At 38.8% G+C, this 19,773-nt stretch overlaps 1 pseudogene; it reads right to left on the minus strand.

Moving 5' to 3' along the window:
* Window positions 1-16,753: 16,753 nt before the first annotated feature.
* Window positions 16,754-18,163, minus strand: LOC114037739 (annotated as a pseudogene).
* Between the last annotated feature and the right edge of the window lie 1,610 nt (window positions 18,164-19,773).

Raw genomic sequence — 19,773 nt, forward strand, 5'->3', positions numbered from 1 at the left:
TGCTTTTTGGTTCCCTGAGGCTTACTCTCTTCCCTCTTCACCTCTGATTCCTCCTCCATGGAGGTTACAGGGAAATTAGAACAGTTAAAAATATTCTGGAGGTTTTATGATTGATCATTAAGGAGTTTTGAAACACCTGTACAACCTGGTCACTCCCTTTCCTTGAGTCACGAGGGTATCTGTTAACCCCTCTCATAGGAGAAGAGAGTTTCACCCTTTACCCCTCACCTTTGATTTCACCCTCTCCCACTTGGGAAAGGAAGGAGGGGGGAGGGGCAGCAGCTATGGCATGGCCCCCGTGACAACGGCCTTGTGCTCTAGGGCAACCCTTGCCTGCAAACCTTGCCCAGGTTCAGCACATCCTGCTCAAGGTAATGAAACTAGCCTCCAAACTTGTGTTAGCATGCTCTTTTAAATTTGTAGTTTTAACTGTTAATAATGAGATGTTGATTCTCTGTCTAAAGTAATTTGGAAGTGTATTTAACAAAACTGAAGTCATCTGATTGGTAATGGGTTTGTTTCAAGTTTCAAATTGGTGAACTTTCTGTATCAGTTATGTCAAGCAACTTTTCATAACTTAGTTACCGCTAAAATAATTTAGCTATTGTTGGTTATTGTCTTAATGTGTAAACTAGCCAAAAAGCTTGTTTGGATTATGTATGGCTTGCTGAGAACTTGCAAGTGTACAGAAATCTCTTATGATTGCCTTTTTACACCAGGACAAATTTAAGTTTGAGATGTAAATCCTGGAAAAGTTTTTCCTAAGCTGTGATTAGTAAAACTTACTGTTTGAGGTAAAAGCTCATAGGATTTTATTTTGAGTTGTCTGATGGGTCATAATCCATCAAAAATCAATAATCCACCATTTGAGAGAAATGCCACAAACTACTCAGAGAAAGTGATACTGGTGGAAAGTCAGCATTGGGAAAAGCTGAGAAGACAATTTTAGCCTCAGTCTAAGATGAGATCCTCCTGGCTCAATTTCCCCATTATATTCCTTTGAAAGGGATTGTTACCCACCTGGCTATTCCTGAGTCTGGCTATGAGGTGGATTTGATACTGCATGGTTGGAAAATTGAATTATCTGAATCCAAATAGAGCTAAGGATGTTTTATCCTGTCATATTAGGGCATTAAATCTCTAGTCCATGTTTTATATCTGGGCCCTGCAGTCTTTTCCGTCAAATTTGTGTCTTCCAGACTATAGGCCATTCACCTACAGTTGGTAGAAAACAGTGAATACCAGCCAATGTCCCCACATCATTCACTGAATGCATCCTGTACTCTGTTGCAGTCAACCTCCTCTTTGGGACCCCCTCAAGGCAGGGACAGCTCTACACCCCTTGCCAGCAGGAAGCAGTTTCAGAAGCTGAGACCTTCACCCCTTACTCCAAAAGAATTTGGGTCCCATTTGTTTGAGAGGGGAATAATGGGGTTGGGATCTGGGCCCCAGAAAGGAAAAGCCCTGGACTTTCCCAAATGGCCAAATCTCTGGCTATAATCCTCCCCTCCATTGTCTTGCCTCTCTATGGCCCCTGGCTACTTCCCACCCTTGGTAATTCTATTACCTCGTGAACTACTTGGCCACTCCTAGATCCCTCCCACAGTCTCTCTGTATATAAGGTCCATCTTGTCTCCATTAAGAGGCTCAGATTCTTATAATCTAGCCACTGCTGAGATTCTTAAAATCTAGCCACTGCTGGGATTCTTATAATCTAGCCACTGCTTACCCATGTTCAGACTCCGTAAGAGACTGTCCAATATGATGGATGGTCTAATAAACCTTGTCTTTAGCTGAAAAACATTTGTTCTCCAGATATCACTCATTCATTTTCAATTCACCTTATGCCCTCTATCAATCTATCTATACATATATATTTTTCCCCCTCCAACTACCCTAATACTAACAAAGATCTCATGAGTTACAAATATCTTCTTTCCATGTAGGAATTTAAACAGTTCAACCTTAATAAGTTACTTATGATTTCTCTTTCCTATTTACCTCTTCCTGCTTCTCTTGAGTCTTATATTTGAAAATCACATGTTCTATTCAGCTCTGGTCTTTTCATCAAGAATGCTTGAAAGTCCTCTATTTCACTGAATATCCAATTTTTCCCCTGAAGGATTATACTCAGTTTTGCTGAGTAGGTGATTCTTGGCTGTAGTCCTATCTCTTTTGCCCTCTGGAATATCATATTCCAAGCCCTGCAGTCCCTTCATGTAGAAGCTGATAAATCCTATGTTATCCTGTTATCCTGATTGTGTTTCCACAATACTTGAATCGTTTCTTTCTGGCTGCTTGCATTATTTTATCCTTGACCTAGGAACTCTGGAATTTGACTACAATATTCCTAGGAGTTTGTCTTTGGAGATCTCTTTTAGGAGGCGATCAGTGGATTCTTTCAATTTTTATTTTACCCTCTAGTACTAGAATATCAGGGCAGTTTTCCTTGATAATTTAATGAAAGATGATGCCAAGGCTCTTTTCTTTTTTATCATGGCTTTCAGGTAGTCCAATAATTTTAAAATTACCTCTCCTAGATCTATTTTCCAGGTCAGTTGTTTTTCCAATGCGATATTTCACATTGTCTTCTATTTCTTTTCTTTCTTTTGGTTTTGTTTTACAATTTCTCATGAAGTCACTAGCTTCCAATTGCTCCCTTCTAATTTTTAAGGAAATATTTTCTTCAGTGAGCTTTTGGACTTCCTTTTCCATTTGGCCAATTCTGCTTTTGAAGGCATTCTCCTCATTGGCTTTTTGGACCTCTTTTGCCATTTCGGTTAGGCTATTTTTTAAGGTGTTATTTTCTTCAGTATTTTTTTGGGTCTCCTTTAGCAAGCTGTTGACTAGTTTTTCATGATTTTCTTGCATCACTCTCATTTCTCTTCCTAGTTTTCCTCTACTTCTCTTACTTGCTTCTCAAAATCCTTTTTGAGCTCTTTCACAGCCTGGAACTGATTCATATTTTTTCTTGGAGGCTTTGAATGAAGGAACTTTGACTTTGTTGTCTTCTTCTGGTTGTATGTTTTGATCTTCTTTGTCACCAAAGAAAGATTCTATGGTCCATTTTTTTTTGCACAGTTTGCTCATGATCCTAGCCAATTACTTGACTTTTTAACTCTTTGTTGAGGTAGGGGTCTGCCTCCATTGTGGAAAATGTACTGTCCCAAGCTTCAGGGGTTTTGTATAGCTGTTTTCAGAGATACTTCTAGGGGTCTGTAAATTTTCAGTTCTTCTAAGGTGGTACAATCCTTTGATTGTGTTTACTCCTTTCCTGGCCTGTGCTCTGGTCTATGAGTCACCACAAGCAATCTTTTCTGCCTTGGAATTGAGAGGAAGATTTCCTCTCTACCACCACTACAAACTTCACCATGCCAGCATTCCTCCTTGCCCCAGGATTGCCACCCAGAACTGTGACCCAGATCCAAGCATGGGCAAAGCAAAAGAATCCTGCCTCAGCACCAGCAAAGAGATCCCTCCAATCTCCCTGTGATCAGCCAGTTGATTTCCCTCAGTCTGTGGGCCAGAAGCTCCCAAAGCAGCTGCCACCCTGCAGTTGCACTGAGACTGGGACTTGGACTGAGTTTCTCTCTCATTGCAGTCACAGACTTTTCCTACTGACCTTCTAAATTGTCTTTGGCATTGTGGGTTGAGAAGTCTGGAAGCTGCCACAGCTGCATGTGATACAGTCTTCTGAGGCCTGCTTCAGGTTTGCTGAGGCCTGATCTTTGACTGCATGCCCACACTGAACTACATTTCTCTCCTTGTCCAGTGCAATAGGCCTTTCTAATCAACCATCCAAGTTGTCTTGGGCTGAAAATTTGTTTCATTCTGTCTTTATGCAGGCTCTGCTGTTCTAGAATTTGTTTAGAGCCATTTTTACAGTTATTTGGAGGGGTTTGGGGAAAGCTCAAGCAAGTCACTGCTTTTATTCTGCCATCATGGCTCTGCCCCCACTCCGAATCTAAAAATTCTTAAATTATCTTCCCTCTTTCTATTTTCTAGGTCAGTTGTTTTACCTATGAGATATTTTTTATTTTCTTCTATTTTAGCATCCTTTTGACTTTGTTTTATTGTTTCTTGGTCTCTTGTTTTTAGTGGGTTATTTTCTTCAGTGAACTTTTGTATTTTTTTTCCATTTAATCAATTCTGCTTTTTAAGGAGTTATTTTCATCAGTCAATTTTTGTACTTCTTTTACTATTTGGCCAATTTTTAAAAAATTTGTTTTGACTTAATTGTCTTCTTCTGAGTTTGATCTTCCCTGTCACTATATTAGATTTTTATGGTCAGAGTTTTTGTTGTTGTTGATGATGTTGTTGTTGCTGTTATTGTTGTTCTTGTTTGCTCATTTTTTCATCCTATTTCTTGATTTGTAACTCTGTGTTAATATTGGGCTCTGTTCCTGGCAAAGGGCATTAAGGGACTCTGTTTTAAGTTTAAGACTCTTTCACATTGCAGTTTTCAGTCAATCAAATGTCAGTTGATCTACAAAAAACAAGAACTGTGCAATCTTTTATTCTACATTTCTGGGAAGAGGTGTGGTCACTATTTTCTTGGTCTGTACTCTAGTCCTTACCTGTGAAGGACCATGGATCTTTTGGAATTGCAATAATGATCCTCAGAGTTCCTCCTCCTTTGAGATTAAAAATGATATTATTTCTCAGGGTCTGTGATCCCTTGGGGCCAGAATAATTACTGTCCCTCAGGGTTTCTCCTCCACTTTTGACTGAAAGTGCTCCTCTCAGCCTTTGAACCATATCTCAGAAGTGAGTATTGGCAATGAGGTTGCCAAACAGTATATTGTTTTGTATCCACTGCTAGAACAGGAATACCCTGTAATCTTTTTTCTGACCAGTTGCGAACTCCCATCCCCTTACTATCTCTGTCTTTAGAGCTCTGTTACCACTACCTAGACCCACTACTAGTATTTTATCTACATGAATTCCAGGTCAGCCTCCTTGGCTGTATCACAGATCACTCCTTCTGACCTCTATGTTTACTTGAGCTGGAAGAATGTCTCACTCTGACCTTTTGTTGGTTCTGTCACTCCAGAACTCAATTTGCAGCGTTATTTTAAAGTTGTTTGAAGGGAAATAGAGGAGACCTTGGCTGAGTGTTTTTTCTACTCTACTGTCTTATCTCCCTCTTAAAGGAAGCCTATCCCTACCAAGGGTATGCTTGATAAAAATATAACAGTGAGACAGGTTGGCTTTAAAAGAAGAAATTCTTTAGTTGATCACATCTTTACACTTTCATAACTCACTGAAATGTGGAACAAAAGATTGCACTGTTCTTGTTTGTTTGTTTGTTTGTTTTTGATTGACTGACATTTGACTGACTGGCACCAACTCCAGAACAGGGTTCTATTAATATTCATTATTGATGTAAAATATCAGCAACTGCACTATGGTATAGTAAGAAGGGTAGAAATACATAGATTTGAGTTCTGGTTCTGACTTTTGGAAGCTTTGTGATTGGCATTGGGTGATTCAGTTCACTACTCCTACTACAGTTTCTTCTTAAGTAAAATGGGAATAGTAATATATGTCCTACTTACCTCACAGGGCAATTATGAAGAAAGATTTTGGTAAACCTTCAAGTGCTGTAGAAATGTATGGGCAATAGCTATGACTGAGAGGCTCCACAAAAACACAATTAATCTAGTGGAAAATAAACTCCCTTCTATAACAAATGTTTCCACTGAAAGGTTAAATCAGGGTAGGAACCACCATAGCTCAGGTGTGAGTCAGAATCCCATGAGAAATTGTGATTGGTCATTATTTTAAACATTGTTATTTTAAGTGTTTTATTTACATATGTTTTCCAGGCAGGCTGTGTCTGACAATGTTGCTTTATCTCTGTCTTTTCCATATGATGACTCTAAAGTACAGCCCATACATACCTTTTATTCACCCACAGCTCTAAACTGTTTTATGAGTTTGGAGATGGGGCAGGGTTGGTTAAGAGGAAAAGGAGGAGGAAGAGGAGAGAGAGACAGAGAGACAAAGAGACAGAAAGAGAGGCAGAGACAGACAGAAATAAAGATAGACAGATAGAAATAGAGAGACAGAGAGAGAAACATAAAGACACAGAGAGACAGAGAAAGACATACAGACAGACAGAGAGAAAGACAGACAGACAGAGAAAGAGACAGAGAGAGAGAAAGACAAACAAAGAGAAAGAAACAGAGAGAAAAACACAGAAAGAAAGAGACATAGAGGGACAGATAGAGAGAGGGTCAGAGAGAAAGACAGGGACAGACAGACAGACAGCAAAAGACAGAGACAGAGAGAAACAGACAGAGAGAGAGAGAGAAAGAGACAGACAGACAGAGAGAAAGAGAGAGAGAGAGCAGGTGCTATGTTAAAGGTCACCTTCCAGATTGGTACATAGGTACATATGTACATAGGGTGTAAAATAGGTATGTTCTCAGGGAAAGGAAACACAGTAGATAGAATGGTAGACCAGGAGTCAGGAAGACCTGAGTTTAAATACAGCCTTAGATACTCTTTGGTCCTAAAACCCTGGACAACAACTTAATCATTGTCTGCCTTAGTTTACTGATCTGTAAAATAAGAATACAAATGTCACATGCTTCCCAGCATTATTGTCAGGATAAAATGAAGTATTGTAAAGCACTTTGTGAACTTTCAAGTGCCATATAAATGCTATTGTTGTTGTTGTTATTATTATTTCATTATCATAAAGGGTTGAGTCCCAAGAAGTCATCCAAGGCAGGAAAGACAGAGGTTTTTTTTTAAGTCTGAGAAAGCAGTGCCTGAGAGAACAGAGATTCAGGGGTTAATTGTAGCAATGAGTATAAGATGCTCTCAGATGATCTTTGATCCTACAGTGAAGAGTTGTTTGCTTTCTGCCCTGTTTTATGCTGCCTGCTGGGTTGGAACATCCCTGAGCCTACAGGAGCTAACTGTGTCTAGAATGAGGTCAGAGGACTGTAAAGATGAATCCTGCTCCCAACTGAGGTAGAAATGGAGATGTCTTGGACTATATCACATGTCATGATGATTAATGATAAGTGATGGGGAATATCTTCTATTTTTAAGTCCCAGGGAAAGCAAATTAAGACCTGCTGAGGAACCATAAGCCAGCTATATTTCCAAACTCTGCTTTCTATAAAGGATGCCCAGCAAGAAACATTTAATGAACTTTTAATTCATTAGGAAAAAACATGTTCACATAATATGTGGCAAATTTCCAAAGGCATCTGAATTCAGTCATTTTGGTGATAAAATTCATCCCTGAGTCTTTTGCAAAGGTAAGAAAATGATAGGAACTCACAAAAAAGTTCTTAAATGAGTCATGGCATATTTTCTTTTGTGTCATCCCTGCTCAAAAAAGAAAGATGTTCTGTAGGTTTAATGCTTTTAGCATCCAACTCTAGGGAGTAGTTTCAGAATCTCACATTGATTATAATAGAAAATATTTGGATTCCAAATCCTTTTGGATTTTTTCCTTTTTTTCTTCCTATGACATTACAGTTAATTTTTCCATTCCATTTTTGTAACAGTGGCTCACGTGTAGTAAGTTCTTAATTAATGTTTGTTGAGGAACCAATTATTGTTTATCTGAAGTGATTGGGGAAAAATAGTAGGACCAAATCAAAGGAGGTTGGGAGATGTAGTGGGTAGAGCACCAGGCCTGTAACCAGGAAGATTCTTCTTCCTAAGTTCAAATACAGCCTCAGACACTTAACAAGCTGACTCTAGGCAAGTCATTTTACCATGTTTGCCTCATTTCTTTCATTTGTAAAATGGGCTGGAGAAGGAAATGGCAAACCACTCCATTATCTTTGCCAAGAGAAGCTCAACTGTTGTCACAAAGAGTCAAGCATGACTGAAAAATAATTAAACAACAACAAAGACCACATGAGTTTGATCTGGGGCATCTTAGTGATCTAAACAATCCTGGGACTTTGATTTAGCAATTCATTTCGATGAAAATTTACTTCTTAAGACTTATGATTAACATCTTGATCATAATTAGTAAGGTTTGATTTCAGGTCTGCTCAAAATGATATGGATCAACTGAACTGAAATCGTATTCTGACTCTGCTCTTCACAAAGTTGAAATAACACAACATAATTAGGGTACAATTATAGTTTATGCTCTGAAATGTATCTTAAAAACTATATGGTTCAACATCCCTACTTTACAGGTAAGGAAACTGAAGCCTAGATAAGTGAAATGACTTGCCAAGATTACAATTTATTTGACCAGTTTACTTCTTCTCACATTTTCACCATGATATCTAAATGACTGCTGTTCCCTTGGGCTGATATGGATGTCAAAGTATTATGAATATTCAGAGTACTTAATTTGTAATTGTCTCAGATTACTTACAAAACTCACTAGCTATGTGACCCTGGGCAAGTTACAACCCCTTTCAGCCTCAAGGGTGTTGAGGGATCAAGAAAATACATATAAAGTTCTGGCAAACCTTAAAACATAATATAAATGTTACCTACTATTTTAATATCATTGTTAATTGTGGTAATAGTGGCAGTAGCCATTGTAGTAGTAATAGTAGCAGTGGTAGTAACAGTAGCAGTAATAGTGTCAGTAGCAGCAGCAGCAACAGTAATAGTTGTAGCAGTAATAGTAGTAGTAGTAATAACAGTTACAATGGTAATAGTAGTAGTTGTAGTAGTAGTAGTATAGTAGCAGTAATAGCAGTAATAGTTGCAGTAGCAGTAATAGTAGTAGTAGTAGTAGCAGCAGCAGCAGCAGTAGCAGTAACAGCAGGAGCAGCAGCAACAGCAGGAGCAGCAGCAACAGTAGTAGCAGCAACAGCAACAGTAATAGTAGTAGTAACAGTAGCAGTAGCAGCAGCAGCAGCAGCAGCAGCAACAGCAGTAGTAGTAGTAGTAGTAGTAGTAGCAGTAGTAGTAGTAAGTTTCTTCTATGTGCCTGACCTGAACTAGGCTGTAGGGATATAAAAACAAAAAGAAACAACTACTGCCTTCAAAGATCTTTACATTCTACTGACATGGTGTCAGCAGTTGTGCCTTCCTGAAAAGATCCCTAGATTAGGGACTACACTTCCCATTTGAAACCCAGATCTATCACTAACTAGTTGTACAAACCTGAAAAGTTTCTCTCCTTTTTCTGTGCATAATTTCCCATACTGAATAAAGAGAAGATTAGCCAATAATCTTGAAGTTCCCTTCCAGTTATAATATTCTGAGACTCTATTACTGACAGGGCTTTGCAGTACCAGGTTCCTCTTTGAATGGATGTCTGATCTTTCTGTACGTCTTTTGTTTTAGTTTGATCTTGTTTTGAGAGAAGCTTACAGAGCATCGTGATCTCTCTTCTCCTTTGGTCCTTGGACTTTGAAGTCAAAGTGGGTGAGTACTTAAAAGAAATGGTAAATCACAGTGAATTCCTGTAGTCAAGAATACCTGAGTTAAAATCTGGTTTTAGATAATTACCAGCTGAGTGACCATGAGCAAGTCATTTAATTTGTTTGCCTCAGTTTTTTCAACTGTAAACTAGGGATGATAACACTACTTATGTCAGGGTTGTTGAAATAACAAAATGAGATACAATTTGTAAAGAGTCTATACAGAGCCTGGCACATAGTAGACACTATGGCCCTTTCTCTTTCCTCTTACATCAAAGGCCCATAATTCAACCCTGAGCTAGGAAGAATACAATGAAATTCTTATGACGAGAAAAGTTATGGGTTATCACTCAATCAGGAAGACTGGTGCAGGATTGCAGAGTGGTAGAGTTAGTGATAATGTGGTCATTATATTGAAGACATGGCTTGGAAAGGATAATTGGGATCTTGAAATCCCTTTGGATTTATTTCTAAATAAAAATTCTTACGTAAGACAGCTCACAACTTTCTCTAAATCTTTCTTTTTAAATTTTATTAGGGAGAGGGGGTGGAGACAAGATGGAGGAGTGAAAACAGTGACTTGCTTGAGCTCTCCCCCAAACCCCTCCAAATACCTATAAAAAATGGCTCTAAACAAATTCTAAAGCAGCAGAACCCACAAAAAGACACAGTGAAACAAATTTCCAGCCCAAGACAGCCTGGATGGTTGATCAGAAAGGTATATCACACCGGGCTGGGAGAGGAATGCAGTTTGGTGTGGGTGCAGTGAACCTGGAGCAGGCTTCAGAGGACTGAATCACCAGCAGCTGCGGCAGTTTCCAGACCTCTCAAACCATGGACGCCAAAGATGACTTAAAAGGTCAGTGGGAAAAGTCTGTTTCTTTGGTGAGAGAGAAGCTAGGTCTCAGCTCCAGTCCCCGAGTGTGGCCCAGGGTAGTGGCTGCCTCCTGAGCCTCTGGACTACAGACTGAGGGGGAGTCTGGTGGCTGATCAGAGGGAGATTGCAGGGATCTCTTTGCCAGTGCTGAGGCAGGAATCTCTTGCTTTATCCATGCATGGATCTGGGTTGAAGTTCTGAGGAGTGGCCCAGGGGTGAGGAGGAGTGCTGGCTTGGTGGAGCTTGCAGTGGCCGTAGAGAGGAAATCCTTCTCACAGTTCCAAAACAGAAAAGAGAGCTTGTGGCCACTCATAGACCAAAGCACAGGCCAGGAAAGGAGTAAACACCTCATCCCTTATCATACCACCTTGGAAGAACTGAAAATTTACAGATCCCTAGAAGTATCTCTGAAAACACCTGTACAAGACCCTGAAGCTTGGGACAGTACATTCTCCACATTGGAAGCAGACCTCTACCTTAATAAAGAGTTTATAACTCAAGTAATTGGCTGGGATCACAGCAAAACTTGCAAGAAGTGTCAGACCATAGAATCTTTTTTTGGTAACAAAGAAGATCAAAACATACAACCAGAAGAAGACAGCAAAGTCAAAGCTCCTACATCCAAAGCCTCCAAGAAAAATATGAATTAGTCCCAGGCCTTGGAAGAGCTCAAAAAGGATTTTGAGAAGCAAGTAAGAGAAGTAGAGGAAAAACTAGGAAAAGAAATGAGAGTGATGCAAGAAAATCATGAAAAACAAGTCAACAGCTTGCTAAAGGAGACCCAAAAAAATACTGAAGAAAATAACACCTTAAAAAATAACCTAACCCAAATGGCAAAAGAGGTCCAAGAAACCAATGAGGAGAAGAATGACCTAAAAATCAAAATTGGCCAAATGGAAAAGGAAGTCCAAAAGCTTACTGAAGAAAATACTTCCTTAAAAATTAGAATAGAGCAATTGGAAGCTAGTAACTTTATGACAAATCAAGACCCTATAAAACAAATCCAAAAGAATGAAAAATTAGAAAACAATGTGAAATATCTCATTGGAAAAACAACTGACCTGGAAAATAGATCCAGGAGAGAGAATTTAAAAATTATTGGACTATCTGAAAGCCATGATCAAAAAAAAGCCTAAACATCATCTTCCAAGAAATTATCAAGGAAAAATGCCCTGACATTTTAGAACCACAGGGCAAAATAGAAATTGAAAGAGTCCACTGATCTCCTCCTGAAAGAGATTCCCCAAAGGAAAACTCCTAGGAATATAGTAGGCAAATTCCAGAGTTCCCCGGTCAAGGAGAAAATATTACAAGCAGCCAGAAAGAAACAATTCAAGTATTGTGGAAACACAGTCAGGATAACACAAGATTTAGCAGCTTCTACATTAAGGGACCACAGAGCATGGAATATAATATTCTGCAGGTCAAAGGAGATAGGATTACAACCAAGAATCATCTATCCAGCAAAACTGAGTATAATCCTTCAGGGGAAAAAATGGTCATTCAGTGAAATAGAGGACTTTCAAGTATTCTTGATGAAAAGACCAGAGCTAAATAGAAAATTTGACTTTCCAATACAAGACTCAAGTGGAACATGAAGAGGTAAACAGGAAAGAGAAATCATAAGAGACTTATTAAAGTTGAACCATTTACATTCCTGCATGGAAATGATATTAATAACTCATGAGACCCTTTTCAGTATTATGGTAGTTGGAGAGGAAAAAATTGTATATATATATATATATGGATAGATAGATAGATAGATAGATAGATAGAGGGCACAAGGTTAGTTGAAGATGAAGGGGTCATACCTGGAGAATAAAATCAAGGGGTGAAAGAGGATTATACTGGGAGAAGGAGAAAGGGATAGAATGGGGTAATTTATCTCACAAAAAAAAAAACAGAAAAAAAAGGCTCTTAGAGTGGAGGGGAAACAGGGGAAGGCCAGAGGGAATGAGTGAATCTTATTCTCATAGGATTTGGCTTAAGGAAGGAACAACATACACACTCAATTGGGTATGGAAATATGTCTTACCTTACAGGAAAATGGGGGAGAAGGGGACAAGAGAGTTGGGGAATGATAGAGAGGAGGGCAGATTGGGAAAGGGGGTAATCAGAAGCAAACACTTCTGAGGAGGGACAGGGTCAAAAGAAAGAATAGAATAAATGGGGGGGCAGGGTAGGATTAAGGGAAATAGAGTTAGTTTTTCACAACATGACTACTATGGAAGTGTTTTGTGTAAGTGCACATGTATAACCTATATTGAGTTCCTTGCCTTTTCAATGAGGGTGGGTGGGGAGGGAGGAAGGGAAAAAATTTGGAACTCAAAGTTTTAAAAACACAAGTTTAAAAAAAATGTTTTCACGTGCAACTGGCAAATAAGAAATACAGGAAATGGGGTACAGAAATCTATCCTGCCCTACAGGAAAGTAGAAGGGCAAGGGGATAAGAGAAGGGTGGGGAGAGATAGAAGGGAAGGCAGACTAAAGGAAGGGATATTCAGAATGCATGCCATCTTGGGGTGGGGGGAGGGGTAAGGTGGGGTGAAAATTTGGAGCTCAAAATGTTGTGGAAGTAAATGTTGAAAACTAAAAATAAATTTAAAAAATATGTAAAGCAAAAAAAAATAAACAAAAAATATAAAAATAAAAAAATCAATTTTATTAGGGAGAAATCCCGTTGTTGGGCTAATACATTTAACACCTATTGATCATGTTTTTAACAGTAAAGTTTGGATCTAGGCTGTCTACCACCTAAGAACAGAGTAGAACTGAGAGGCACTACTATAGAGAAAATGCATGAAATTGATTAAGTTCTTATTATGTTTATTAAAATACCTTTAGATTTTACTTTAAAAAATTCTCATGTTTACCAAGCCCTGTCTGTAAGAAACTGGGCTTCCAGTACCCATGCACTAAAACTTTCAACCAGTTGATTTCAATGATTTGTGCTAATATGTAGGGCCTGAACAAACTATGCTATCAGTCAATCAGTAAGCATTTATAAAATACTTATTATGTTCCAGGCACTGTTCTAAGTGCTGGAGATGCAAGAACAAAACAAAACAAAACAAAAAAAGCAAACATGTTTACTGCCCTCAGAGACTTCACATTCTAATAGAAGAGACAACATGCAAAATGTACAACATATATACATCATCAATAGAGGGTATGTGTTTTGTCTTAATAGGAATCATCTGAAAACTGCCAAGAGTAGAAAGGTAGTTGGCTCTAAGGCAACATCATTGTGGCAGAATATAGTATAGGAATGGCAAAGATATTAGACTTACTGATGTAGTGATGCTGATGCAATGGATAAAAATGCTGCTGCTTCTGATGATTATGATAGTAACAACAATGATAATTAGCTTTATATAGCACTTTAAGACTTGTGAAAAGCTTTACATAAGTTATCTCATTTGATAATAGAAGAGTTAAGAGTGAATATGGCTATAATGCTATTCCCATAAAAGTATTATGGTTGTGGTTGTGTGGTTTGTCCTTTGTTCCCAAAGAGGACCATGACATCAGAGAAATGATAACATGACTTGAAATTGAGTTAGGGAGGGCTGTGCAAAATCACCAGCCTTACTTTCTCTTCCAGAGCCATCTGGATCCAGTGGCCAGATAACAGTCAGGACAACTGGAAATGGCCCAGGATGTAGTGAGAGACCTTGTCCCTTTTAAGACAAGGTCTTTTCAGGTTCTCACTTTGAGTGAGGCAAAGGCCATTCAATTGGTCAAATAGGTTGTACATGGAAGCAGGTAGCACAATGAGACAGAGTGAGAAGAGATAAAATAACATCAGTCAACTTTATTGAGAGGAGATAATCACAACAAGAAGGATAGTCAGAGACTGTACTAACAGGTCTGCTGGGGACCTGGGAGGAATTGGAAATGCCAAGTGTGAGGGACTGTCTGATGTTGACTACTGCCAAGTAAGGATTGTGGCAAGATTGGGGTAGGATCTGGGTATTAGGAAGTAACCGGAGCTCCTGAGGCAGGGGCTGTGGTAGGCGGAGTTGTGGTGAACTGGGATGGGCTGGATACGGAGAAGTCCTGAGGCAGTGGGCAGTGCTGTGTGAGCTGCGATAAGCTGGGGAAGGATCAGGATACAAGGAAGTAGCCGGAGCATGTGCTCCTGAGGCAGGGGGCTGTGCCACGTGGGAGTGGGAAGGCAGAGGACGAGTTCCCTTTGCTTAGTCCCCTCCCTATATGCAACGTCAACCCTAGAGGCCTCCTTCCTGTGTCCTTCCTGACTTCCTGGGTCACGTACCTTCCCTTTGAGTATCACTGACCCCAGACGCCTCCTCCCTGGGCCTGACTACCTAGGTCACGTACTCTTTGTCTATGCACTAATCCCAGACGTCTCCTTCCTGTATCCGGTCCTAGCCTCCTGCGTCACTTCCTCTCCCTTGGTGCTAAACTCAGACATCCCCTTCCGGTATCTGACCCTACAATCATTGACTAGTAGGTGGGCTGAGGAGGAGGGGCTAAGTAGGTACTTAAGGAGCGATTGTGGTCGGATCAGGCTCTCTTTGCTCCTGCTCTGTTGCTCTGGCCTTCCTGCTTGGCCTTGCTGTGATGGCCTCTGAATAAAGCTCGGGTGTTGGCACCTCCTGATAGGCTCCTCTCTGTGTTTATCCAGTTGGGGACCGAAGACTGGTAAGTATGACTCTGGCAGCCTGCTCCTTATAGGAGGAGAGCGCACGGCATGGCCGGCACAGCCAAGACCTTTAAAATCCAGAGAATTTTTAGAGGGTTCTTATCAGAATCAAGTAGGACCAGGCTTTGCTTGAAAGGGAGGAGGGCCCCCTGAATCTGGGTGTAGTGTTGAGTTATGCTGATGTGGGGGCAAGGGAGAGGAACACCTGGGGATTTGGTCTTTAGTGGATCTTCAAGCTGTGCAGGTTGGATTTTTTTCCCCTGTCAATATTGTCAACCTTATTTTGACAGAGTGAATCAGGGGGTTAGAGCCTCCCTCGGGAGTTTATTTTTCTTTTTATTAATAAGTTTTTATTGATATTTTCTGTTTTTGACATCAGTATAGTATCCCATGTATCTCCATCCTTCCCCGTTAGTGAGGGGAAAAAAGAGCAGCACTACTGATTGATATATTGAAAAAGTCATAAAACATGTTCAATGCTTAACACTTGTAAATTTCTAACATCTGTGAAGGTGTAGGTTGAGGGTATCTTTTCATATCTCTTCATTTGATTACCACTTGATATTTATAATTTTTTTTAAAATTCACTTTTATATTTTTAGTGTTGTTCTTTTATTTACATTGTTGTAGTTACTGTGAATATTGATTTCATGGTTCTGCTTGCTACACTCTGCACTAGTTCATATAGATCTTTCCAATTTTCTCTGTAGTCATCACACAAATCATTTCTTATAACACGGGAGGATTCATTAAATTCATGTACATTAGCTATTCTAATCCTTACCTGATGTGCATCTACTTTGTTTACAATTCTTAGCTATCACAAAAAGTGCTGCTATAAATATTTTGGAGTACGTGGGGACTTCTTATGTATTGATGGCTTCCTTGGGGTATGATCCCAGTGATGAAGTCTCTGGTTAAAGGGTATGGAAATTTCTATAATTTCAAATTGCTTTCCAAAATGGTTATATTCTTTCATAGTTCCATCAACAATATATTAGTCTGCCTATCGTCCTATAACTCCTCATAACATCAACTGTTGCTATTTTTTAGTCATTTTTGCCAACTTGAAGAGTGTAAAGTGAAAAGTCAGGGTTGCTTTCATGGGCATTTCTCTTATTATTAATGATCTGGAACTTTTTTGGGTGCTTGTGAATATTTTGCAGTTATTTTGAGAATTGGTTGCTCATATCATTTGCACATTTATCTATTGGGGACTGGCAATCACTATTGCTATTATTATTTAAATGTCTTGAATACCAAACCATTTTCAGAAATATTTGATGCAAAGATTTTTCCCTATTCAACTGATTTCCTTATTATACTGGATATATTAATGCCTTAGCAAAAGCTTTTCAGCTTCCAGCAATTGATGCTATCTATTTTGTCTTTTATAATCGCCTCTTATCTCGTTTGTTTAAAATGGATCTCTTATTCATAGCTATGGGAGATATGTGATCTGTTTTTCTTCTATTTTTATATGATCTCTAATATTACTGTTATATATCCATTTAGAATGTGCTGTGATGTGTGGGGTAAAATGTTAGTCTAATCCTAATTTCTGCCAGATTGCTTTCTAGTTTTCCCAGCAGTTTTTTTTTAATCAAATAGTGTTTACCTAGGTAACATGTTTACTTCTTTATCAAACACCAGGTCATTGAGTTCTATTATTTCTGAATCTCCTTTGTCTAGCCTGTTCCATTGACCTCTCTATCCTTTTTTTCATTTTTTAAAAAATATAGTTTATTAGATCATAATGTTGTCTGAATTTTGCCACCTTTCTCAGAAATTGCTGAATCTTATAGTTCTTTGATCAAAGTAAAAAAACAAAAACAGGTGAATAGTCTAGATATCTGTAGCTGAATTTTCAAGAGTCAGGCAAACTTCCCAAATAATCTCTATGTTTGGGTCATCTTCTCAAATTCTCTTTCTTTCCTATGGATTTCTGAGTAATCTCTCCAGGAAGATAAGCAAGCCTCACCACATTGTATCCATAGCTTTTAGGACAGGTACCTTCAATAAATTTATATAAGACAGTTATGATTTCCTGTCTTGAATCTTCACATTCATTTGCAACCATGCATACCATGTATCCTAGGCACACAGCAACATTTTGGGAACAATCTTCTACTAATGAATGGTAGTGTGTAGAAAATAAAATACAACACTTTATGGTCTTGGCAAGTTCTTTAACAGCTGCATTTGCTATTGTTGTGCCATCAAAAGTTGCAGTGCTTCTACTTAGTTCATCCATGAGCAACAGCAAATCTTCTGGTGCATGCTGTAGTATGCTGACAGTATCATTCATTTCAATAAGAAAAAAAAAAGGTACTTTCACCTGACATTCTATCTGAAGCACCGAATCTAGTCAATTCAATCAACTGGTGTAAAGCTACAATTTTAGCAGGAATAAAACAGTCCATCTGAGCTATTACAACCAAAAGACCAACCTGTTTCATGAGGGTGGATTTGCCCTCCTCCCATATTTGGTACAATACACAATAAGCATTCCAGCTACTATCTTCTGAATCTTCTTCTTTACAGCCTTTCATATCCTTAGGAATAAAGTCACCACCAAAAAAAAAAGTATTTGGATGTTGAAATGTTTTATGCTTTAAGAAGGGTTGAGTATTACCACCTCGACTATAGTAAGACAAACATAATAGGACACCAAATATGTCAATGCACTCCAAAGCATTCTGCCAGCTCCTGTAATTTTTATCAAAATTAAGGAAGATCCTCTTCATATGGTCCTTCAGTCATACATTTCTCTGCTCTTCAGCTTTCATCAGATCAGCAAGTTTCTTCTCAATGTCCTTGGCCAGTATTATTTACAGTCCTTCTTAGTGGATTTTAATTCATATTCCCCTGGCAAATCATGCAATGTGAAACTTTCTGAAATTTCCACCTTAGAACAATTTTGCCAAGCCCCCAGTATACTATGAACCTGTAGCCAATCTATTTGCATTGCCCGGATAGTCTAAGAGGCTCTAGTCATTGTCCTTGATGTCAGCAGAGGCTTAGCCCTAATCAGAGTTGAATCCTGTTTTGGGAGTAATTATTCTAGTTTTTTGAGCTTTTTCATTGTTAAAGGCTGTATCCCATTATCTCCCTTCTGTGGTCAATTCAGGAAACTGACCTCCTGAATTTAGTGGGGTGGGGAGGATTATGAGATCCTTGTGCCTTTGGACTCCACTCCCACATCATACATCCCTTGCTGGATTTAGGTAACATGCTCAGTACACAGCAGGACATAGCGTCATCAACATAAAAGGTGAAAATGTTTAAAATGATGAATCCTGCATCTGAGAATAGAGGTGAGTTCCAGTACTGACTTCTCAGTCATTCCTCCTTAATCTGATTTGTTTTTGAAATGTGTAAACTGAATCACTCAGGAAATTGTTTATTTCCTTGAGTATGTTTACTGATTTAGTGTTGTAAAGGGTTGGCAGATAAGAACTGTTAAGGACTGAAACTTTTATTTCAATTGGCAAAGAAGGTCAAATAGTCTTCATGGAGCAGGAGACAGGAGACCTGGTTTCATGGCTCTCTAGCTGTAGGAATTGAGAAAGTCATTTAAACAATCTGAGACATAGTTTTCTCTTCTATAAAATGGGAATAAAGATAGAAATCACATTCCAACACCAAGATATAACACTTGCTATGCTTGTCTTACTTGTAGGAGTGCTAAGGCATATAGTGATTATATGGTACCTCCAGACAAAGAATGAGCTCTGAAAGTGGAGCATAGGGTTCATTTGTTTTTTGGAGGGATGGTTATAGTTTTATTGAAGGGGATCTGGCCAGGTGACTCATGAGAGAAAGCACAGTCCCTTCTAAAATTCTTCTTGAGGACTAAATGAAGTTCAACCTTTTTATTTACCACAGAAGGAAATAAAATACAACTAAAACTATCCTGTAAAGAAAGCCATAGGGGAAAAAAAGACCAAGCTCTCCCTGGGTGAGAGAAAAGCACCCTCTTCTCTAGCCAGCAGAGTGACTCTCTTCCTTGCTAGGCCATTAAGGCATCTGCAAACCCAGGGCTCATTTTTGATTCCTCTCCAAACATCACACTACCCACTTCTCCAAGCACAAATACTCACTCAGATTGTGTTCAACCAGAGTGACCTTTATGACAGGCAGTTATTTGACTAAATTATTAGAAAGCAAGTAATGGCCAGCCACATCAGTCAAAACAGTCAGACTGGTTGTGCATGCAGACTGTATCTCTGCCTTCCACACATTTGTGGAACAGAATGGAATAGTTGGAAAAATAAAACATTAAGTGCCCATTTTAAAAAAAAAATGGCATCTGTCTAATGTGAAAACATAGCCTTTTATTGAGTGGGAGCTGTTATTATGACCAAGAATAGTTTTAAAGGTAAGCCAAAAACTATGCCAGCTCATTGCCAATGGTAGAAAAGTACAATTTTTTAAAAAGTCTGTATGGAAAGAAGGTAGAAAACTGAAGATGAAAATACTGGTTAAAGATACACGAGTCAGCCTTGTACAGAACAGAATGTTATCCAGGTTTTCAGCAGTGCTTTATCTGATGCAAGAAGATGTCATCAGTAGGAATCCAAAGATTAAATGAAGGAAAAGGACAAAAAAACCTTTAAAATAAAGTTTAAAATGCCATCTGGCCAAAGTTTCATTTTAATATGTTTTAACTATTCAGTCAAAGTGGGCTTTTTGTTGTACTGAAGAACATTAGAAAAAAGACGGCATGATACTTTGCCTCAAAGAGCACACACTCTAGTTGGCAACAATTGGTAAACTAAGGGGTATTGACTGAAAGTGCACAATGAACCTGCTGTTACTAAATACTGATTCTTCTTTCATTGACATCTTTTGTGTTTAGTCTT

The sequence above is a fragment of the Vombatus ursinus genome, unplaced genomic scaffold (genome assembly GCF_900497805.2).
Source record: "Vombatus ursinus unplaced genomic scaffold, bare-nosed wombat genome assembly UNPS02010548.1, whole genome shotgun sequence".
NCBI lineage: Eukaryota > Metazoa > Chordata > Mammalia > Diprotodontia > Vombatidae > Vombatus > Vombatus ursinus.